Raw genomic sequence first — 25,436 nt, forward strand, 5'->3', positions numbered from 1 at the left:
CCAGTTTTTGTTTAGTTGGTTTTTTTTGGGGGGGGGGTTGTTTGAGATAAGATTTCTCTGCATAGCTCTGGCTTTCTTCACTATGTAGACCAGGCTGGCCTTAAACTCACAGAGATCTGACTACCTCTGCCTCCTAAGTGCTGGGATTAAAGGCGTGTGCCACCGCTACCACCCAACTCTAATACCAGTTTGGTTGTTGTTTGTTCAATATTGAACCTGAAGATATAGTGTCAGTGTTTCTACCACCACCATCATCATCAATGTTGGTGGTCTTTTGAGACGGGGTCTCACTATGTAGTCCTGGCATTATGGCCTTGAATTTAAGAACAATCCTCTTTTTTTTTAATCTTCCAAGTGCTGGGACTACAAGTTTGTAATGCCTGTGTTATCTTGAGACTGAGTCTCACTGTTGCCCAGGCTGACCTCGAACTTTTAATCCTTCTGCCTCAGCCACCTAAACATGTGAATGACAGGCTTGCACCACCAGACCCATCCTGGACTCAATCTCAACACCTGGTAACATTCTCATTACATTCAATTTCCTGAAAATTGGGACAAACAGAAACACATTCTTGGCCTTAGTGGCAGTACTGGGGAAAAGGTTCTAACATGTCTTTATTTCTGCATTCTTTTCTTTAGCTTCAGCATGCAGAATCTCCAACCACAGTACAGATCCAAATGAACAGAAACTCCATGAAAAAAATAGACCCGCTTGAAGCTCAAGGTGTGGTTTTCTAATCCCAGGGCCCCTTATGCAAGGTCCATGTGTCAAGCCTGTGGCCTGGCTTTCTGAAAGCAACTTCCTGTAATTGTACAAAAATATTTTAGACAACGATCCATTTCTAAACTCTTGTCCTTTCCTTTTCTCTGTTCCTTTTTTCTCTCTCTCTCAGACTTTCCCTCATGCTAGCTCCAGCTCCAGTTGTCGCCCTTTAAGCAATGGTATTCTTGGTTTGTTTTTGGTTTTGTGGTTTTTTTTTTTTTGACCTTTCACAATCATCATTAGCACTATGCAAATTATTTTACATTTATTTATTATTTGTGTGTGTTTGTGTGTTGTGTGTGCATACACTCACCTACATGTATTATGGCATGTATGTGGAGGTCATATGATAACTTTCAGGAATCAGTCCCCTCCTTCACTCCTGTGGGTCTTAGGTGTCTGATTCAGAGCATCAGTCTTGGTGGCAAGTTCTTTTACCAGCTGAGATATTACACCGCGTCCTTCCAAAAATTAAGGAATAAATACAGCTTTAGAAAGACATTTCTTAGCTGGGCTTGGTGGTGCATGCCAGTAATCTCAGCACTGGGGAGACAGAGGCAGGCAGATAACTGCGAGTTCGAGGCCTGTCTGATCTACAAAGTGAGTCCAGGACAGCCAGGACTACACAGAGAAACTTTGTGTCAAAAAAAAAAAAGAAAAAGAAAAAGAAAAAAAAAGACCTTTCTTGTGCTGAAGTCCTCATAAAGCAGGTGTGTAACTGATCTGGTTCTCCAGGAACTTGCTGTGTAGACCAGACTAATATCAAACTCACAGCAATCTGCCTGCCTCTGCCTCCCTAGTAATGGGATTAAAGGCCTGTTCTACCACACCCAGCTACAACATTTTTCTTAAGAGTATTTCTACTAATAGAAAGTGTTTCAAAAAGAAGTGTGTCTACCACCATTTTTATAACGTTATTTTTATTATTAATTTTTTTACATTAGCACACCAAGTAATTTATCTCATCATAGCATCTTTGTGTGTGTGTGTGTGTGTGTGTGTGTGTGTGTGTGTGTGTGTGTGTGTGTGATTAATAGCTTCCCATCCAGATTCCTTCCTGCAGGCTCAAAGCGCATGTGACTTGAGATAAGGACTAGTTTTAACTTAAGTGTAAACAATCTGAGGCCTCCATGGAATATTATAAACATCAACAGAGAATAAAAAACCATAAAGATTCTTCTCTATTAGATTTGAGACTTCATTTTCTCTGGCTAGTTCCCAGGATTGATTCTGTTGGAATGTATAAGTCTTTGTTATTTGATTTTGTAGGACTTTTTAAAACATTAACATAAATCAAGCTCAGAATGCAGAAAGAATAAAGAAGTTAAAATATACAGTTTATTAAGAAGGAAAGAAATCAAGTAGAGTAGATAAAAAGAATGGTAGTCCTGGCATAGTGGTGCACGCCTTTAATCCCAGCACTCGGGGTGCAGAGGCAGGCAGATCTCTATGAGTTTGAGGCCAGCCTGGTCTACATATCAAGTTCCAGGACAGTCAGGGCTGTTACACAGAGAAACTCTCTCTTGAAAAACCAAAGAAACAACAACAAAAAGAAGAAATAATGGTGGATAAAAGTTGGTGTGATTGGACATGGGGTGGAGATTGGGAAGGGAAGATAGGTTTCTTCAACAAAGAAATGTGAGGGGGCTGGAGAGATGGCTCAGTGGTTAAAAGCACTGGCTACTCTTCCAGAGGAGCAGGGTTCAATTCCCAGCATCCATAGGGCAGTTCACAACTGGCTGTAACTACAGTTCCAGACTTTGCAACACCATCACACAAACACACTTGCAGCCTAAACATCAATTAATAAAAAATATAAGTAAGTTATTTTTAAAAATGAAATTTGATCCAAGACTTAAGGAGAGCGAGGCAGCCATATAGGTATTGGAGGAAATCTCTTCCAGTTTGGGCACACAGCTCAGTGGTAGAAAATTTATCTAGCAAGTCTGAGGTCATCAGTTAGAAGATAGCCAGTGCAAAGGGCAGTGGGAGATGACAGTGTGTGGCATGAGAGGGACATCTCATAGAGCTCAGAGTTCCCAGTGTGCCTAATGAAGGATTAGAGGAAGTTGGATAAATGTTTTTCCTTTTATTATTTATTTGTGTGTATGTGCGAGAGGGGCACATCACTGTGTGCAAGAGCAGGACAGAGGACAGCCTGCAGGTATCAGTTCTCTTCTTCCACTATGTAGGTTCCTAGGATTAAACTCAGACCATTAGGCTTAATGACAGACCTTTCTCCTCTGAGTTATCTCACTAGTCCTTGAAAGGTGGTTTTTAACATATGCTGAAGCGTGGGAGCGAATAGAAAGTGAAACACTAGGGGAAAGAATCAGACACACCCACGAGCATGGGTGTGGGTTTCTTAGAGGCTAGTCCCAGCTCATTGTCTTGATTCACGCTATATAACTATTTTAGAGCATTCTGAAGCTATGCTCTTCAAAGGCTTGCTAAGGAATTTAAAGACCATCAGAGTGGTTCCTGAGCTGTGTTGGTTAAGGTTACAGACTGGGAGGTGACAACCCTAGATCACAGAAATAGCAGGGTAAGATAGGATGTTTTTACTGTAGACAACAATTTATAGTTTTGTCTGTGAGGTTACCTGAAAGCTACCCCTATCCAGTTAGGAGAGAGGGAGCACTCTACTCAAAGGTCACATAAATTTAGGCCTTAAGCATGGCTCAGTGTTACTGTAACATCCTTAGTTTCTGGAGATATGGCAGGAGGGAGAATACTGCTCATTCTGTTCCCAGCGCCCACCAGGCAGCTCACAACTACCCGTAACTCCAGTTCTAAGGAACGTGATGCGTTTTTGTGGCCACCGAGTGTGTTTATGCACATGTGTATATACCCTCACACAGAGCTGTACTTTTATAAAAATTAAAAATAAATCGAAAAAAACCATTTCTCTCTAAAAGGAATATTGTCTCCATCTAGGCAACCTTCACAGCAGATGTGAGTGGTGCTGGAATTCTTGAGTTTAGTTGGTGAGAGGCTTCAACCACCCTCTGCAGTGAAGAGTTTTTTTCTCTTCACTTTCTCCTGTGTTTCTACCCAGCCTCAATTCTGCTTCCCAAGTGCCTGGCTAAAATGAGCCATTCCACAGTGAACAATTCAGTGCCTCTTACTACATTCACAATATTGCTCAATTCCATCTCTATTTAATTCCAGAACATTTTCATCAGCTCTTGGGAAACCCCATACCCATCAACTGTCATTCCCCATCTTCCTATTTTACAAATCCATGACAACCAGCAATCTTCTTTCTGTCTTTATGGTTTTGATTTTCTAAGACATTTCATACAAATGAGGTCATACAGTATGTGACCTATTATGACTCAACACTATGCTGGCTGTCCATCCATATTGCAGTATACAGCAGTACCTCACTCCTTTTTGTGGCTGATGATTTTCCACTCTATGGATATACCACAATCTGTTCATCCATTCACAAGTTAACGGTGTTTCTATCATTCTGAGTTGATCTGTTGTTATAATTATGGGTGTTTAAGTAGCAAAGAGAGATAACCTCAATTCTGTTTTACCCAATACCTATTAGCTGTTTTTCCTGCCTGCTGCACTGGACTTGATATTCCACCCATGCCATTACCTGTTTGGATGTTTAGGATAGCACCTGCTCACAGGAGAAACATTTCTTTAATTCTTACATTTTATTTATTGTGAATGTACACACACACACCAGCTTACAGGAGTCAGTTCCTTCTGCCATGTAGGTTTTGGGCTGCAAAATCATGGGAGCTGTAACGAGTGCCTCTACCTGATGGATTGCCTCATGTATTGGCTCAGTTTTTTATTTTTTTAATTCTCAAGTGTTTCTCTTCTATTGGCTAATAAAGGCCAACCAACCATTTCATATGTGTTTTGGTATATGGTGACGAGTGAATATTTCTTACAATTTACATAGGGATCCCTGTGAAAGATGGACCATGATATTTTAAGAATGTGCACCCCTTTAATCCCAGCACTTGGGAGGCAGAGGCAGGTGGATCTCTATGAGTTTGAGGCCAGCCTGGTCTACAGAGTGAGTTCCAGTATAGCCAAGAATACACAGAGAAACCCTGTCTCAAAAAAAAAAAAACCCACCAACAACAAAAAAAGCAAAACAAAAAACAAACAAGCAAACAAAAAGAATGAAACTGAAAGAAAACCCAGGTGAACTGACTGGAATGTATGGTGCTAGATTACATCCTAAAAAGGGGAAATGGGCCCAGAGAAGGCAATTCCTATGCACCAAATTTTCTCTTTGCTTTTAAAAAGAGTTTCCATCCTGCTGGCTGTGCAACCAAAGGAGCTCTGTGTGACGGAAATTACTCAGATAAGGAAAATGAGAGGTGTTCCTGTTTCTGTCTCTCAACTCTGCAGGCACCTGTTCCAGTTGGAAAGGCGGAGGAGGCCCTGCTGAACTCTCAATTCAGGCTAGCGCTACAATTTTGCTTTTGCAGCAGAGAACATTCTTCAAATTTCCTCCCTGCCATTGCTTTAAAGAAACCAGAGGCTGCGGGTGGAAAAGATCTGGGCATGACTGGTCCTGCCGTGTCCTTTTCCCCACCTCTCCATCAGCTCCAGGGAAGCAGAGTTAGTTACCATGGTGGTTTCTGGAACATGACAGAATGTGGGCCAGATGACAGTAGCAGGCTGCAAGGAGGGGAAAGGAGAAAGAGAGGGTGGTGGCTCACAACATCTGTAGAGTAAAATCAGCCTCCTCCATTCAAACATGGCATCCATCTCCTCCTCAATACCTTCTTGGCTGGCTGCATGAAGGACAGGTGAGGGGCTGAGGGTAAAGAGTGGGGCCATAGGCTGATGTGCAGCTCATGGGATATCACAGACTTACTAACCATTACTTCTGTATATACTTTGATGAAGAAGGGATGCTTGGAAAAACTAGAAATAAACCAGCCCTCGCTCCAGAGGTTCTCTCCCCAAGAAGAAATTCTATTCTGAGGCCAAGTTGGCTGAAATTTGGGAAAATATAGCTGTCTGCATCATTCTTTAACTGTGGAAAACACACACACACACACACACACACACACACACACACACACACACACACACACACACACACAAAACATTTGGTGAAATGGAAGTTTAAGAGACTTCAGCTCTTAATCCCAGCACTCAGGAGGCAGAGGCAGGCAGATCTCTGTGAATTCAAGGCCAGCCTAGTCTACAAAGTGAGTCCAGGACAGCCAGGGCTACACAGAGAAACCCTGTCTGAAAAAAAAAACAGGAGAGAGAGAGAGAGAGAGAGAGAGAGAGAGAGAGAGAGAGAGAGAGAGAGATTGAGTTCAGCTCTCCTTTATCTTAGCTTTTTATCCTTTATCCTCTTTATCCTTTATCCTCTTCCAGCAGTTTGGTCAAAGCTGCCTGCAAATTTTAGCTTTTCCATCAACTTCGCACAGAAGGACTTTTCCTCATTCCCCTCCCTCCATCTAAAACCCCCCATCTACATTAGGTGCCCATTATGAGCACCTTATGCTTGCTTTTCTTGGCACCTCTGTCATACTGTATTCTTTTTTATTGTTTAAGACAACATCTTGTGTACTCTAGGCTAGCCTCAAATTCACTATATAGCTGAGGATGACCTTGAACTCCTGACCTTCTTCCCTCTCCCTCTGATATCACATTGCATTGTAATGGCATAGAATATCTGGTAAGGAATGGTCAGGGGTTCAGTAAATTTGGGGAGGTTATAAACAATGGGTAGGTGGATAAATGAATTAAATTTGATTATAAACAGAAAAATGCTTTCTGTGGTATATAGATAAAAATCAATGAGTTTCATGGTTCTCCAAAGAACCAATATTCTGCCCTGCCAGGCATGGTGGTGCACGCCTTTAATCCCAGCACTTGGGAGGCAGAAGCAGTCAGATCTTTCTACAAAGAGAATTCCAGGACAGCCAGGGCTACACAGAGAAACGCTGTTTCAAAAACCAAAATCAAACCAAAACAAAAAAGAACCAATATTCTTTATGCTCATTTCCCTAGATATCCATTAGCATATCCTGTAGATGCCTTGCCCATGTCACAGGTGATCAAGTATTAGGCCATGGAGATGATACTTGTAGATGCTCTTTCTTATTTTCAGCTTTGTTTACCTTGAAAATAATATTATGGTAATCACTTCCAAGTCAGTAACATTAATTTTATAGAGAATATGTACTGAATAGAAAAATACAGAATTTTACAGTTAGAAGTGAGTGTTTCTATAGGATCCCAACCAACAAAGAAACTAAAGCTTGAATGGGTTAGGTGACTTCTTTCTCCAAGGTCACGTATCTGCTGGCACTGGAATCTAGATGTTTGAGATGCTAGATTTAGTACTGTCTTTTTTTCAACTCTCTGGTTTTTTATTTCTAAAGGGTCTCATGTCACCTAGGCTGCTTTCAAACTATATATGTAGCCAACGATAACCTTGAACTCCTCATCCTCCTGTCTCAATGTTCCAAGTGCTGGCAGCATAGGCGTATAGCACCATACCCAGTTCTTTCTTTACTATAGAACAAAAATAGTTGGCTAATAAACAAATCTCTAAAGCATGGCATATGTTTGGGGCCTGCTTGTGTTTGTCAAACACTCATGCCTAGACACCATGAAGTTATTCCTATTATAAATATCCCATACCAGCTTCTAGGATTGAAATGAGTCTCTGAGGTCAAATGACCTAAATTCAAATTTTGGCCATGTGACCTTTCTCAAGTCTCTTAGCTACCCTGTGCTTCAATTTAATACACGCATCATGAGTATAACAAGTCTTCTCTCAGAAGGTGGCTGTGGGAATTATTTACTAGATATGCAGTTATTAAAGGAGCTCCTGATTCATACCAAATGCTGGTAAATGTCAGTGGAAGAGATCTTAGTTGGGGCTAGAGAAATGGTTCAATGGATAAAGCAAATGCCTCCAAAGTAGGAGGGCCAGAGTTTAGATCCCCAGCAGACATACAGATGGCAGGTGGGCATGGTAGCCCACCTATAATCCCAGAACTCAGGAGGTAAGGATAGGGGGTCACTGGAGCAAGCTGCACTGTGAGATGAACCAAATTGCCAAGCTCTGTGTTCAAGTGAGAGACTCTGCCTCAGTGCATAAAATGGAGAGTGATGAAGGAAGACAGCAACATCAACTTCAGTAGATTTGTATCCTAGATGAAGAAGCCAAATGTAGGGAAGCCAAATTTTTTAAAAGTAGTCAATAAGCCTGACCCTCTTCTTAGGGAGAATTTTTGCCTTTACAGTGGTAGGCCAAGTTTGGTAGACTGGGCTAATCTTTGCTCTAGAAATAGGATCTCCTATCCCTTCTAAAGTTGTCCACTATACAAACATCATTAAGAAGCCAGTTGGGAAGACATATGTGGAGAATAATGGTTGCTCAACAAGTAAGACATTATAATCATGTCCTTGTACTCCAAAAAAAAAAAAAAAAAGCTGATTGACAGTGCTATATTAAGGGCTTGGGAGTCACTCTATACCTTACACAATTTAGGCAGGGTCTCCCATTTGTCCCCGAGCTTGCTAGTTTGGCTCATCTAGCAAGCCAACTTGCTCTGGATATTCCCCCAGCTCAGCCTCCTGAATTCTAGAATTACAGGTGGTCTGCCATGCCCATCTGCCATTGTTATGTCTACTGAGGACTTAAACTCTGGTCCTCCTGCTATGGTGGCAACTGCTTTCTCCACTGAGCGATCGCTCCAGCCCCAACTAAGAGTTGTATAGTAAAATATATTTGGGAAAATCTAGGGTAAAACATTTTTTTAAACTAGTGAACCTAACAGAACCTTCCAGTGCTCATGTCTGTGCACCTTCAGAAAAAGGAACACAATTTGAAGCTGTCAACATTCAATGCTTCCTACACATACCTGAGAATTATCTGGAGAGCTCAGTGGCTGAGCATTTGCCATGCATGCATGAGGCCCTGAGTCTGATCCCCAGTATTAAGGAGGAGGAGGAGGAAGAGGAGGAGGAGGAGGAGGAGGAGGAGGAGAATTATCTGCAGAAATGCACATTCACTGAGTCTGCAGTGGGACAAGACATTCTGAATCTCTAACATCCAAATAAGCTAAATGTGGCTTTGCAAATGGAGAGACTCTTAAGCTAATGTGGATCAGGATGAATGGATCCTGTAGGTTTCAAGTAGGTTCAAGGTTTTCTCAGCGTCTCACATCGTGGTCCCCTCAATTGTTCTCTATAGGTTATGATCACAGACAGAAAACTGATCTCACGTGGCAAGAGGGCATTCAGAGCATATGCAAATGATTTAGCTGCACCTCACCTTGTAGTTATATTCCTTAAAATTCTGGTTCCATGGCCTGTATACATGTTAGAATCCACCCCTAACCCCTAGCAATGCTTTGGAAACTCCCAATTGTCTTCCAGCACAGTAAACATTAAAGAATCCCCTGGGCCAGGGATTGTGTGCCAGTGGGTTGTAAAAGTCCCCCCAGTGACTCTAATGGAAATTTACCCTTAAACCTCTGACAGACATCAGTGAAGGAAGTGAAAACCATAATAGGCGTAAGTGGAGCATAAATCCCCAAGCTACACCTGCTTTCCTCTCTTCCGCATCCCTGATGCTGGCACGAAGAACCGAGAGAATAGAGATGAGCAAGCACAGGTTCATTTCCTTCTGAGCATGACGATGGCTCATCTCTGTAGCTCACGTCTGTAACAAGTGATTATACTGTTGAGGAAGCACAGAAAAGGCCTTAAGTAGGAATTTTAATCAGGGTGAAACCAGTACATTGTGTTTATAATAAGTTAAACACGGCATGGTCTCAATTATTACACTGAATAAGAGAATCCTGCGGTAGCATCCTCTGAAGGCAATATTTCTGGGTTTGGATCATAGCACTCTGTAGCTACTAGCTGGGGCACCTCAGTGAGCAAGTGACTCCAGCTCACTAATCCTAATTTGATCACACACTCAGTAGGGGAAGTGAGAAGTTCACGGCATTTTGAGGTGTATTAGCAGAAACCAATCCATCTGAATGAGTGCGCACAGCATCCAAGATACAGCAAATCTTGATAAAAAGCCAGCTATTTTTTAGGTTAGTTCAATAGCATGTAAACATCTGAACCATAGGTCAGTAGCCACGTATGAGCTATTTATTATCTATCTACCTCCAATGAGACATGTTAATTGAGATAGAAGGCTCAGAAATTTTTATACTAATTTAACAGAGTAACAATGTCTATCAAATCTAATAATGAAATTTATGTCCTTGGATTTTGTATGCCTTTATTGATTTTGGGGGAATAATTCATTATATGAGACCATTGGTCCATGGGCTGATATTTCATATGCCTTCCTTGTTTATTTTTTCATAATTCTTTTATTTTATTTATGAAAGTATTTTTAAGGCAGATTGGAGATTAAACCATTCATTTCATAGAGAGAGCCTTAGAATAACTAGCTGAAATGTAAGTTTGCATATACTATGTCATGAAAATGAATGGAAACCACTATATCTATCTTCTTATGCTATGCAATAAGTGGATGCAAAGCCAGTATTTCTAAATCACACCCACTTGTTAGTTCTCAGTTTCTATGAGTGAGGAGTGTAGTCATGGTGTGGCTGAAATCTCTACTAGAGCCTCTTAAATTCAAAATAAGGATGCCAGCTGTACCGTAGTCTTACCTGGAGCTTGGACAAGGGATGGCAAAACTGAGCTCCTTGCGCTATAGGACTAGGGTCTCTGATTTTTTATTGACTGTCAACAACATAAGGAGAGAACACCCTTAGGTTCGAAAAAGGTCCGCAGTTCCTTGCCACATAGCCTTCACATAGCTTATGCAGAACATGTCAGTGAGAAAGGACATATCATATCAATCTGGTAAAACTAGTGTATATGATGTAATTGAAGGGGTCACATCCCATCACCTTTGACATATTTTGTTGACTGAAAATAACTCTGTGCAAATACTCCAGGAGAGAGTGTTAGACAAGGCTCTCACTGTAGGATGCATCCACCACACTCAAGTACATTTATCAGGTTATTCTAGCGGGTAAGTCTTCCCATTTTAAGTTGTCAATCACCAGATTAAACAAACTGAGCAGAAAGAAAGACATCCATTTAGGAGGAACAGATGAGAGTCATAGAGTGCTTGATGTTCCTGGAGCTTAGACAAAGATGTCAAAATCTGGATTAATCATGCAATGGTTTTTCAAATAATACACCACACAAGAATGAACAGTGTATCTGGGCAGTGATGGCACACGCCTTTAATCCCAGCACTCGGGAGGCAGAAGCAGATGGATCACTGTGAGTTCGAGGCCAGCCTGGTCTACAAAGTGAGTCCAGGAAAGCTAAGGCTACACAGAGAAACACTGTCTTGAAAAAACAAAACAAAACAAAACAAACAAGCAAAAAAGAATGAACAGTGTTAAAGTTACCAACTTCTTGTTGTTGTTGTTGTTGTTTTGTTTTGTTTTGTTTTTTTGAGACAGGGTTTCTCTGTGGAGCCTTGGCTGTCCTGGACTTGCTTTGTAAACCATTCGGACCTCAAACTCACAAAGATCCATCTGCCTCTGCCTCTTGATTCCCAACTTTTGTGTTATTAATTTTTCTGCAATCATTTCCTGGGTAATATAGAAGCCAACACAATTGCCCTTGGGATGACATGTTTAATGTTGTGAAAGTTAATAGCTATGTTAGTGATGTTTCCCAATAAAGACTTATCTCTGTGAACTCCCTCGGATGTACTGTGACAGCTGTGAAGATGGCTTTATAAACTTCTTTTAGAATCATTTAATTTTTAAAAATAAACTATGGGTTGCAATTTACTATGGTCTTTTTTTTTTAAACCAGATTCTCCACCTGAGTCTATAAGTAAACATCTCAATGAGCCTGTACTTGGTGTCCACAGCAGGATTTCTCTGCATTTGGTACAACCGCTGTTTTCGCAAAACAATAGTGGAAGACAGTGTTTGCATACAGATGTGGAGGACTAACAGTTTCAGGACCTTTTAGAAAGTGTTTCTACATAAATACCAGAAGATAAATGAATAGTTGAGGGAGTGAAAAGGAAGCATGTTACTTCCAAGGAGATAAAGCCATCAGTAGTGGACTACAACAGAAAATGTTCCAGCCAATGGTTTACAAAAGAAATGATTTGGTCACCATGGCATTGCTATGATTGAATATCAGAACTCATATAGAAACTGAATGGACAATATAACAGTTTAACAGGTGGGAAATTAAAAGACAATGAAGCCACATAGGTTCTGCTCTCAAACTGATAGTGACCCTGAAACTCTGAGTCTCCTGTCTCCACTTCGCAAGTGCTGAGATTACAAGTCCACACTACCATCCCAGTTTATGTAGTGCTAAGAATGGAACCCTGGGCTTTATGTATGCTGGGCAAAATTCAACCAACTAGAGCTCTATTCCCAACCCCTCCACTGAATTTTACATTTTTAAGGTTTTTTATGAGTGTTATTTTAAATATATAATGAAACAGGTAAAGATAATATAGCATGTTTGTTGTTTGGGGGACAGGATCTCACTATGTAGCACGTGGCTAGCCTGGAACTCACTATATGGACTGGGCTGGCTTCAAACACACAGAGACTCACCTGCCTCTTCCTCTCTAATGTTTGGATTAGAGACCTGTACCACTACACCCAGCTTCTAATGTAATATACTTTATTTGATCCAACATATCCAAAACACCATATGCCATTTCAATGTATAATCAGCTAAGTCTGATGGTTCACACCTATAATCTCAGCACTCTTGAGGCCAGCCTGAGCTACCATGATTCTGAAGCCTCAAGGTACAGAGGTTCAGGGCTACAAGGTAGTAACCTGTCTCCATATATATGATGAAGATATTTTACACTAATTCTCCAAAATGATCCATTAGGATCAGGAGCACATTTTATACTTACTTGAATGTGGATTTTATACATTGCAGTTGTTCATATATCACAGCCACATGTAGCTGGTGGCTACTGTGTACAAAAGGACACCTATAACAATGTTATTCTAATAACTCCATGGCTGGATGTAAGATGATCAAGTTGGTACTATTGCTGTATATCTAAAATACTGGAAAATAAGCCTAGAAATCTAGAATATTCCTAATTGTTTATGAAACAAGTGACCATCAAGGAGTTTACTTTAGAAAATTGCCTAGAAAGAAATTAAATATCATCAGAATATAAAATATCTTTGTGCATGCTGTTATAAAATCGTTTCTGAGCTTCTAGCCTAGAAAGGCAGTATTAATCAATGTTGCATACACAAGGACACAGAGAAGGGGGGACAGAGACAAAGACAGAGATGGGAGGGGAGGGGAGGGAATGATAGAGGGGATGGAGAGAAGATGGAGGAGAGAGAGAACTCAGATACACTTCCTTTCACAAGCTGTGATTACATTTGGAAATTTGAAGAAGTCGCCATCAAAGGGGCAGAGTGTATTTTTAGGTGGAAAATTTGGCACTTTTTCTTCAGAGGAACATATGACTCCTGGCCTCTGTTCCTTTTGGAATCCACATTCAGCATCAGCAGTGGATCTTAATGGTGGCTGTCCCCAAATAGAATATGCCTTCATCAATAGAAGTGTTCTGTGCAAGCAGTCTCCTGATTGCTTGCTTCCAAGTTGCGGAGCTGATTCATCCTCAAGAAATGCAGACAACTTCATTTATCCAGAAAAGATCTCTCTGTCTCTTTGAGATTATATCTCTTTCTGTTCATCTTTCCATACCACTGGTCTTTTTCAACAGCCATTAGTCTCTCAAAATGCTTTACAAATAAATGGAGGACCACTGAGATGGTTCAGTGTGTAAAAGTGCTTGCCATAAAGGTGCTTGCCTATAAACCTGATGCCCTGAGTTGACTCCCCAGGATCTATATGGTAGAAGAAGAGAAGCAGCTCCTGCAACTTGTATTCTGATTTTCACATGTACTTTTGCCATGTATACACACTCATATATATACACATACATACATACATACATACATACATACATACATACATACACAATAAATCTAATAGAAAAAATTTAAATATATATATGAAGTGGAGTGGCAGGGGAGATGCTTCAGTGGGAAAGAGTGCTCTATGTACACATGTGAGGATGTGATTTCAAATCTTCTAATCATACATCAGAAGTAGAGCAAAGTTATGAATGCTTGTAACCCTAAGTGTTGTGAGAATAGAGACTAGAGGCTCACTGGAGCTTGCTGTCACCAGCCTGTCTCCAGATTCAGTGAGAGACCATATCTCAAAAGAATAAGACAGTGAGTGATAGAACAGGACATCCAGTATAATGTATGCATGTGCACACATACACACACACACACACACACACACAGAGAGAGAGAGAGAGAGAGAGAGAGAGAGCAATTGAAGCAGATAATTAACACTGACCTATGGTCTTCATGTGCACATATATAGAGACATTCACCCATATATGTAACACATACAAACATACAAATCACGCACACACATACATCATACCAATAACACTTTAAATTTTTGTTTTGTTTATTTTCATGTATATATGTGTGTGTACCTTCATAAGTTCATGTGCACCATGCACATAAAGGTGCTCTTGGTGGCCATAGGTGTCACCTGATGTGGGTGCTGAAAATTAAATCTTCCAAACACTCTTAATCACTGAGCTGTCACTCCCCTTTGACACTAAGTATTGACCAGAGGGTGTCAGTATGCAAGGCACATATTCTACAACTTGAGCTACACGCCTATACTAAGTAAATAATTTATTGAAAAACAAAAGTCAAATGTTTCATGGAAAACAGAGGCACCCTTCTGCATGACATTTCCACATGGCAACTTAGGTGTCTTCACAGTACAAAGTTTCTTCAATGCCAGACATCAGCTGGTACCCAGAAATAAAGTGTAAGTTGCCATTTCTCTTTAAGCTAAGGCCTGGTACTGGGGATGTATCTCAGCATACACAACCAAAACGAACTCTCAGCCTGGAATTGGTATAGTAACACTTCTGCAAGCTTCTAGTGGTCAAGATAATTCAGGCCATTAACATGCCTAGATAGGATATAACACTACTTCTAAAGCATGTAAATATGGGGACTGAAGCAACTGATGGCATTATCTTGAAAGACTACCACATAGGAGTAAGAATACTGGTGTTTGGAACTCTAGAAATGATGCTTCTTTTTTTCCTTTGAGGCAATCATATGTATCCCAGGCTGACCTTGAAATCCTCATTGTAATCAAGGATTATCTTGACCTTCTGATACTGCCTCTACTTCCTAAGTGCTAGGATTACAGGAGTGCACCACAGGGCATAGGACCAGGGCCTTGTGTGTGTTCGGCAAGCAAGCTATCATCTGAACTCAATTCCTGCCCTCCTGTTGCTTTTTTTTTCTCTTGTTCTGTACTTTCAAATTCTCTCAATAGCACTTAAATGATAATTACTGTAATTTCTTTTCATCAGTCACCCTGGCTGACATGGAACTCTAGCTACAGTCCAGGCCGGCCTCAAACTCACAGCAGCCCTCTTGTGTCAGCTTCTTGTGTGATGGGATTAAGGTGTGTACCATCATGTTTAGAAAGCAACAGTTTTTAAACCATAAGATATTCGTACTTACAATTTTTTAAATAGTGCCAACTTGAACGTTGGAAATAAACACACCAAGAGACAGCTAGGCATGATGGCCCACACCTTTAATGCCAACATTCGGAGGCAGGCAGATCTCTGTGAGTTCGAAGCCAGCCTGGTCTACAAAGTGAGACCAGGACAGCCAAAACTACACAGAGAAAGTCTGCCTCAAAAAATTAGAAAGGGGGAGTTTGTCAGAAAAGATATTATACCTGCCATATCTGTATCCAAGGTTTTGTTTGTTTGGTTTTTGGGTTTTGTTGTTTTGTTGTTGTTGTTTGTTTGTTTGTTTGTTTGTTTTTCTTTGCTTTTAAAGGAGAAAGTAGCTAAAGCAGTAGTTGATGAACAAGAGGAACATGTAATTTGCTTTCCTTGAGAAATGAACCTTGTCTCTTTAAGCATTCAGCTTGCTCATCATTTACCTTAGTACGTGGTTGATTTCTCTTACATTCAAATGAGAGCTGCAATAACCATCCTGAAGAATAAACCAGTTTAACTTTACTGTGACCATGTCTTTCTTCTACTTGAGCTGTTCTATTCCATTCAGCTAGCAGTCAATCTGGAACCAGGAGGCTCCTTAAAGGTCAGCTCCCTGGCCACAGCTCATGAAAGGCATTTTCTTTTTCTTCCCCGCCCCCTTTTTCAAGACAGGGTTTCTCTGTGTAGCCTTGGCTGTCTGGACTAACTTTGTAGATCAGGCTGGCCTCGAACTCACAATGATCCGCCTGCCTCTGCCTACAGAGTGCTGGGATTGAAGGCCACCACCGCCCGATGAAAGCCATTTTCATGTCACCCAAAAGACCAGGGCCTTTCATTACTTGCTCTGAGTCAGGTATCAAGGTGACTTAGCACCTACATGTTGTACAGTTCACAGAGATTGAGATGAAATAAGGACCTTTCATTGTAGTGACTTCTTGTCTTGGGGATGTAGTACCACCATTTATCTTTCATGGACCCGCTCTAGCCACTTCCAGTACCTATCTCTTCCCTCGGGAGATGCTACAGCCTCAGCTGAAACTGTTCTCTGCTTTCTGTTCCGACCTGGTCCTTTTCTCTTTCTCCAGGAAATTTCCCTTCACTTCAGATCATATTTTGTTTCTCCTCTTCTGCCCTGCTCCCCAGCATTTTACTCCACCACTCTACGTTATATGTTGGCAATGTGAGGAGGGGAAATTCTACATCTCTATCCTGGGGGAACAAATGGCCTGGAGTAGAGACTACTGCAAAATGATGCAGTAAAGATCCAAGTGGGTGGAGCCTGGTGTGGTGGTGCATGCCTTTAATCCCAGCACTCAGCACTTGGGAGGCAGAGGCAGGCGGATCGCTGTGAGTCCAAGGCCAGCATGGTCTACAAAGTGAGTCCAGGCCAGCCAAGGCTACACAGAGAAACCCTGTCTCGGAAAAAAAAAAAAGATCCAAGAGGGTGATGTGAAGTCTAGCCTGTCTTTCTGTGATGCTACTTCAGCAACCCACCAGGCAGAGAACATGGCAAAGAACAGAAGCACAGAGGCCAGAAACTGTGGGCCAGCCCGTGCGTTGATTTCATCTGACTACAGTTCCATCACAGGCTATCTACGAGCTTAGAGGAGGATACATCAGTCACCTTTGCAGCACAAAAATCTCTTGGAAGGTAGCAGCTTCCTGGGACCCCCATCATGTCCCCAGGGGCCATGCAGAGAGGAGGTTATGTGTGGAAAGCCATACTCAGGAACAAACAGACCCTCGAGCATCTCTGAAACCCACAGTATCATGCCTTCTTCATGCCTGCTCCCTTACAAACATACAGTGCAGTTTTCTAAAGAGTAGAGGATATACAGAAAAGACACAACACAGAACAGATAGGAAATTATAAATATCATTCACTCAAATATTGAAAAGACTGGCAACCATGTAAATAACATTGCCACTTATAGCACTGTAGTTTTCAGGACATATATGGTTGTTGTTGTTATTATTGTTGTTGTTATTGCTATTGTTGTTGTTGTTGCTGTTATTAGGATAGATTCTCATGCGGTTTTAGGCTGTCCTTGAATTCTCTAAGTAATAGAGGATGGCCTTCAACTTCTTCTGATTCTTCTGCCTCCACATCCCAAATGCTGAGGTGACAGATATATCCTTCATGCCTGGTTTCGGTGGCGCTGCTGATCTAATCAAAAGCCTTCTACAAGATAGGAAACACTCTACCTGCTGAGCCATATCCCCAGCCATGTTTTTGTTATTATTTTAATTATTATTCTTTAAAATTCATGACATATTAAGGGCTGCAGAGATGATTCAGCAGGTAAAGGTGCTTACTATCAGGCTTCATGCCCTGAGTTTGGTTCCTAAATTCTACATGGTTGAAGAAGAGAACTGACTTCTGCAAGTTCTCCTCTGATGGCCATGGGTGTACTGTTGCATGTTCATGCACATATTAAATAGATAGATAATAAATGTTAAGAAAATTAAAAACTGTGACATATTAACATGCAACTGGCTTGCTTTTCTATTTAAATACTTGAATTAGTAAATTTTCTAAATGTCCTTGTATTAGTTACTTTTACTGAAAACTTGCCTGGATTAATTGCTTTTACTGTAAACTTGACTTTAGCTTTTTTTTTTTTTTTGGTGTTAAGTAAAGAAAGATCCCATGTCGAGGCATGTTGGTGCACATGTACAATCCTAGCACTCAAAAAGTAGACATGAAAAGATCACTGAAGCCAGGCGTGGTGGCTCACGCCTGTAATCCCAGCACTCAAGAGGCAGAGGCAGGTGAATCTCCGTGAGTCCAAGGCAGCCTGGTCTACAAAGTGAGTCCAGGACAGTCTGAGCTACACAGAGAGACCCTGTCTCAAAAAAAAAAAAGAATCACTGAAAGTTTCTATTTCTTCATCCAGAAGCCTATGGAGTGACAGGAACAATATCATTGTGTGAGGTTTAAAAAGGATCCCTCAGGTAAAGGACTCGAGATGCTATCTGGTGCGTGGTGTATGTTTGACAAGTGTTGCTGAATGTCAGTTCATCCAAATATCATTCACGGAGCCACTACTGTGCACCAGGAACATGCTACTCTCCAGCGACATAAGGTTGAGAAATTCACAATTACAGTCATCAAAGGACCCACCAAGAAGTCAGAGGCCTGGAGAATCAGGTCATATTCATGTGGACTTGGCTAGAGAGACAGGAACCTCATCAAAGAAGCTTAAATGTTTCACTCGACTGAGGTATTGCCACATCCTGCCTGGCATGGCTGGAGCAACTCAGGAATGGAAGGGGGAAAAAGACGAGCTGAAGAAAGGATAGACACACATCTAGAACAGCTGGTGGACTGTTCTGGCTCTGATTGAGGGCACTGCCTATGTACAATACATGGAGGAGGAGTTAGCTACTAGTAGGTGGGGGAAGGGGGGATCTGGAGAAGAGCAGTCGCAGGTTGCAGTCACCTAGAGAGGAGAAAGCTGTGGTTGCTAGATTTTGCACACACATGTCAATCATTCCTAAATGCTGGCACTTGGATGAGAGGAAGGCTTTGAGGATTCACTGAGTCTAACCTGGGGGAGCTTTTGCCATTTCCATGAATCTGAGGTGTTTAGGTCCTTAACATGGCTGTGCTCCTGTCAGCAACCCACATTCACGCAGGCCTTCATCCATTCCTTACACATTTCACTCAGGTCTTCCGCTGTTCCTCACAAAGTATTACTAAAACTAATCCCTCCAAGAGTCCAGAATGTTCTGAACTGACCTATTTGTCCAGAATATTTACAGAGCTGCTTCTTAATGTAGGAAGGGCTGGCTATGAGTCTGGTTACCAGAGACACTCAATATTTTAACTTGCTTTAACAACTTATTTATGAAACAGCAAACATCAGCTGTGTTCCTGGCAACTCTGCAAGGACAGAGAGACATTGAGATGACCAAGATACAGCCACCTGTCTAAAGGAGTTCCCACAACTGAGAAGACTCCCTGATCTTGATTCTACAGTAATTACTTAAAGAGAGATGGTGGAGCCATGGGGTTTTTCTTTTTCTTTTTCTTTTTTCTTTTTTTTTGTTTTTTGTTTTGGTTTGGTTTGGTTTGGTTTTGGTTTTCGAGATAGGGTTTCTTTATGTCTTAGATTCACTTTGTAGACTGGCTGGCCTTGAACTCACAGAGAACCACCTGCCCCTGCTTCCCTGCCTCTGCTGAGATTAAAGACATGCACCACCATGCCCAGCTCTCACAGGATTTTTCTTAACTCCATTCCTTCCCCATACCTGCACAAACTGTTCCACCAATGAAGGACACTGCATGCCATAAACCTAGACCTGCTGTTCAGATCTAGCCAATGGATAGTTCATTCTCCATGGTTGTGGGGAGAGTAGGGACTGCCTCTGACATGAACTCTGGTGCCCCTAATTTTATCACTTCCCGTTGGTGGGGAGCACACAGAGGAAGGGGAAGTAGGCTTTCCAGATGAGATCTGATATGCTGTGGCCATATAGTGGGGAAGAGGTCGCCTTCTGTCAGAGGTCTAGGGGAGGGGAATAGGGTAGAAGAAGGAGGGAGGGAGGGATTGGGAAGATACAAGTGAGGGGATAACTTTCACGATGTAATCTAGATGAATTATAATAAATTAAAAAGAAAGAACAGCACCATAAAACTGGAAGTTTCAGCCGGGCTCAATGGCACACACCTTTAATCCCAGCACTCAGGAGGCAGAGGCAGGTGGATCTCTGTGAGTTTGAGGGCAGCCTGGTCTACAAAGTGAGTCCAGGACAGCCAGGGCTGACAGAGGGTCCACTCTCCAAAGTACACTGCTCTAATTTTACCGATTCACTCAAGAAACCATATTTAGATTTGAAAGTTGCTATCACTTAGGGTTACTGTGTTAAGGTGAACAATAATGTTCCCATTATATAGGTGGAGGAATTAAGAACACACAGGGAAGACTGAGTCTTTCCTGTAGTGAATTGTCACTTGGAAAATGGAAGGACTTACAGATGGACAGAGCTTCAACTCTCTCTCTCTCTCTCTCTCTCTCTCTCTCTCTCTCTCTCTCTCTCTCTCTCTCTCTCTCTCTCTCTCGTTTGGTTTGTTTAGGTTTGATTTGGTTTTTCCAGACAGTGTTTCTTTGTGTAATAGCCCTGGCCGTCCTGGAAGTCTCTTTGTAGAGAAGGCTAGCCTCGAACTCATAGAGATCCACCTGCCTCTGCCTTCCGAGTGCTGGGATTAAAGGCATGCACCACCATGATCGGCTAGCTTCAAGTCTCTTTAGAGTTCATGGGAACTGGGTTTTGCCACAGGAGATGAATTTTACTAATTCCTAGAAATTTAGGTTGGCTTGTTTTCTGAGGTAGGGTCTCGTTGACTAAGTCTGACCTCAACTTTGCTTATGAAACTGAGACTAGCCTTGCACTTCTAATCCTCTTGCTCCTACTTCCAAATTACAGATGTCTACTACCATCACTAGTTTATGCAGTGCTAGGACTAAACCCAGGGCTTTGATCATGGCCACCAAGTAGTCTATCAACTGAGATATACTTTTAGGAATGACTGTTTTGTGTTTATTGGTTTGAGACAGTCTTGGTATGTAGCACAGGCTGGCCTTGAATTTAGAACAGCCTTTCGGGCACTGGGATCATTAGGTGTGACTCATTGTGTCCCATTAAGATTTTAGTTTTAAGCCGCATGGTGGTGGAGCACTCCTTTAATCCCAGCACTCAGGAGACAGAGGCAGGCAGATCACTGTGAGTTCGAAGCCAGCCTGGTCTACAAAGTGAGTCCAGGACAGCCAAGGCTACACAGAGAAACCCTGTCTTGAAAAAAAAATTAGTTTTAAATTCTTCTACTTTATTATTTCTAACATTATCCCTATCTTTATCCACTTTTTGTCCTGTTAAGACAATATGCACATAGGCAAAATGAGCACAATGTTATTGCCTGAAATAATTTATTTTCTCAGTTAACATTTAGTATTATTTTTCTCTTAACATAGCCTCAAGTATGCATTTTAATGTTGTTATTATTATTATTTTGGTTTCTAGGGACAGGGTTTCTCCGTGTAGCCTTGGCTGTCCTGGACTCACTTTGTAGACCGGGCTTGCTTCAAACTTACAATGATCCGCCTGCCTCTGCCTCCCGAGTGCTGGGATTACAGGCCTGTGCCACCATGACCAGCTAATGTTAATTGCTGTATCCATGTGATATGTCTGCGTGTGAGTGCAGGCATGGGGTGTGCAGGTGTAGAAGTCAGAAGAAGATGTTTCTTTCCTTCCAAGGTAGGTTCCAGGGCTGGAACTCAGATGATCAGGTTTGCCTAGCAAGTGCTTTTACCCCCTGATCTACCTTGATGCCTCCTAACCTCAAATATCAAAGTGAAACAATTAGGCCTGACAGTATTGAGTTATTAAAGTTTGTATTTTACCTTTCCTACTTTCTGATGGCATTGCTAGAGTGCTCTAAAATTAGGTAATATCTATAAAACTATGCCAGAGCGTGGCTTTGGGCTTTTTCCCCATGAGCAGAAAAACACTTGAGCTAGGGCTTCTACCTGCGTAGCGAACATTGATTCTAATTGCTTGAGTATTGGATTTCCAGCTTAAATGTCTACACTGGTGCGGAAGCATTTTGCTAATGCTTCAGTAATCAGCCAAAGCTAAAAGAAATCTAGGTCAATCAAACAGAAGAGAAGCTGAATGTTGAGTTTTAGGCTGTTGCTTTCCCTTGACAAACAACCTCTAGAAATTCAGAGAGACTCTGAATATAAAGGCAGAATCGAGTTCAAACTCTTGGGTCATTGACTGGCTCAAATCCATGACCTATGAAAAGCCTTTGGACTTTAGTATTGTCTGCCTTCATATCCCAAACTAAGCAACACTGTACTTCAGTACTAACACGATTTTTTAAACACTAAAATATTCTTAATGTAAAATCTTGATGTTGGAAATATTCAATTTCTATACCTAGTTTCTTTCTTAGTTCGGTATTTTTTTTTTAAAGACAAGACTGAATTTCTAATCTTCCTGCCTACATCCCCAAAGATCTAGGATTAAATAAATGCATATGCAAAGCTGGCTGGGTTTTTATATCTTGATTTTCCCACCTGGACCTGTGTGTTATCAGCATGGAATGGGGAGCTCTACAAAAGCAAAATTTCTATAAGTCTACACTCTGCTTTCTCAGACCTCTGGCTGGTGCTTGTGTCTGCCTTTCCCCTTGTTCTTGCAAACTGCTTCTAATCAGCAGCTTCCCCTTTTCAGAGGCCTGACTAATCACATAATCTATGTTCTTGGAATTATTCATGAAGTAAAAGCAATCAAGGTCAGAGTCTGGGCCAGTCCCAGTCTGCTTGGAGAGTGCATGAAGTATTTGACCATGTGTGACATCTCAAGAACAGATACCACGTACCCAATGAGATAACCAAAGGGTCTCGTCTGGCCATTCTGATATCAGTAAGTTGTCCGTTTCATCCTGAAACTATTTATGGCCCAAGAACATGGTTCAACTTAGTCGGGTCTGACGTTGCTTGCTCAGTTCAGGCTAGTGGGCTGACCTCTTCACCCTTTCCATGGATGACTCAACCCATCCATGCTTCTGTCTGAGGCTCAAGATAGAACCTGACAGCTTCATATGGAAACTGCTTCTGTCCCTTGCCTCAAAGCACATTGCAAGATCATATTCCTTTTTAGGAAGGCACTCTTTGAAACTCATGCTGGAGGCAGTTTTTGAGTAGACCACATAGATGATAAAGATGCTGAAGAATTTGTTGGGGAATGTGCAGCAGGCCCTGTGTTTAAGATAAGGCCACATTGCCCATACCTGGGTGTGTGTTCAGTGGAAATGTGATTTCTCTGATGCCTCTTTGGTTTTTTGGTGGGGTTTCTTTGTTGTAGTTTGTGTGGTTTTTTGTTGTTGTTGTGGTTCTGTTTTGTTTCTTCACTGGTTTCATTTGGTTGGTTGGTTTGGGTTTTATTTATTTATTTATTTATTTATTTATTTAGTGCCTGGAGAGACAACTGAGGGTGCAGGGAACTAAACTCTTGTATTTTTGGTTGTGAGCCTAGCCTTTAATGGCTGAACCATCTCTCCAGCCCATTTGTTTTGTTTTGTTTTGTTTTTTTGTTTGTTTCTTTTGGTTTTGTTATTGTTTTGTTTTGTTCGTTTGGGGGATTTTTTGAAACAGGGTTGTTCTGTGTAGCCTTGGCTGTCCTGGACTCCCTTTGTAGACTAGGCTGGCCTCGAACTCACAGTGATCCACCTGCCGCTGCCTCCCGAGTGCTGGGATTAAAGATGTGTGCCACCACCTCCCAGCTTTGATCCCTCTCTTAAAACCCAGATTCAAACCAACCATGGTGGCTCATGCCCAAAACCTCAGCAATTGGGAGATGGAAGCAAGAAGATTCTCATGAGTTCAAGATTAGTCCAGGCTATAAAGTGAGACTCTGCCTCCAAAAAGTAAAAAAGGAAGGAAAGAAGAAAAAGAAAAAAGAAAGGAAAAGAGATGAGAAGAAATAGAAAAGACAAGAAAGATAGGCTGAGGTGTAACCCTGTGGGTAGAATGCTTGCCTAGCAGGCAGGCATGAGGCCATGAGTTCGGTCTCCAGCAGTTCATGTACTGATTGTGGTGGCCATGCCTATCCTAGGACTTTGGAAGCAAAGTTTGAAGATTAAGAGTTCAAGACCAGCCGGAGGGTGGTGGTGGCGCATGCCTTTAATCCAGCACTTGGGAGGCAGAGGTTGGTGGATGCTGTGAGTTCAAGGCCAGCCTGGTCTACAAAGCAAGTCCAGGACAGTCAAGGCTACACAGAGAAACTCTGTCTCGAAAAAACAAAAAACAAAGAGCAGACTCCCTCCCCCAAAGGTGTGAGGAGACCCCATTCAAATTCATGATAGGATTTGTACAAAAGCCAGAGTAATTATCTCACTGGAATAAAAAAAAAAACCATCAGTGCCAGAATAAGCAGCATGTAAAAATGGTATGTTTTAGTTTCTTGTAGCCTCATTTACCAAGAAAATTCTGAGAACAAAGATAACTATCAGATTCACTTCCGGATATGAAATAGCACCACCCACATCATGTCAGACAAACCAAACTTTCTAGAAGAAGAATTTGAACATCAAGGAGGAGAGGCCACTTTCATTAAGTTTAAAGTAGTCATCAAGACCATGCATTCTGATTATTACTTGCTTTTCACACTTTGGGAAGTGAGCATCTAGTTTGGGTCTGCATGTCATTTAGAGGATGGCATCTCAACGGGACAGAGTGTGAGTTTCTCAGTAGATCATGTCCTTCCTGTAGAAATGAGGCATATTGGATGGGGTTTTGCTTTACCTTTTGCTTTTGCTTGTTTTGTGGAAATAGAAATAGAGAGACACTTTATTCAGAAAGGGAAATGTTTTTTTTTTTCAGGACAGGGTTTCTTTGTGTAGCCTTGGCTGTCCTGTATTCACTTTGTAGACCAGGCTGGCCTTGAACTCAGTGATCAGTCTGCCTCTCCTTCCTAAGGGCTAGGATTAAAGCCCTGTGCCACCACACCCGGTGGGGAAGCATTTCTAGGAATAAGAGTGGGTCAATTGCTGGGCTTAATTGCACACACCTGAAACACTAGCATGCAAAAGGCATATCTCTTCTATATGGTAAGTTCCAGGCTAGCCAGGGCTAACAGTGAAACCCTGTCTCCAAGGGGTACAGAGAGCAATAAACAGTAAAATGGCATCCATCCACTCAAAAAGCCTTGCTTTAGTTGTTTGTTTTGTTTTTGTTGGGATTACAGAGATGAGACACCATATCCAAAGTTAGTTATTACTATTTTTGTTTGTTTGTTTGTTAGTTTGAGACAGGGTTTCTCTGTGTAACTCACCTGGAACTCACCTTATAGACTAGGAGGTATGGAATAAGTATAACTAATAGGAAGCAGCTGGTTAAACTATTACAAATATAATAGGATAGTGTACTGCCTTTAATTAATGCACAATACACATGGGGGCTGGAGAGATGGCTCAGTGGTTAAGAGCACTGACTGCTCTTCCAGAGATCCTGAGTTTAATTTCCAGCAACCTCATGGTGGCTCACAGCCATCTATAATATGCTATGATGTTCTCTCCTAGCC

This window comes from Acomys minous (assembly GCF_964271855.1).
Source record: "Acomys minous genome assembly, chromosome: 7".
In the NCBI taxonomy this organism is placed as follows: Eukaryota; Metazoa; Chordata; class Mammalia; order Rodentia; family Muridae; genus Acomys; species Acomys minous.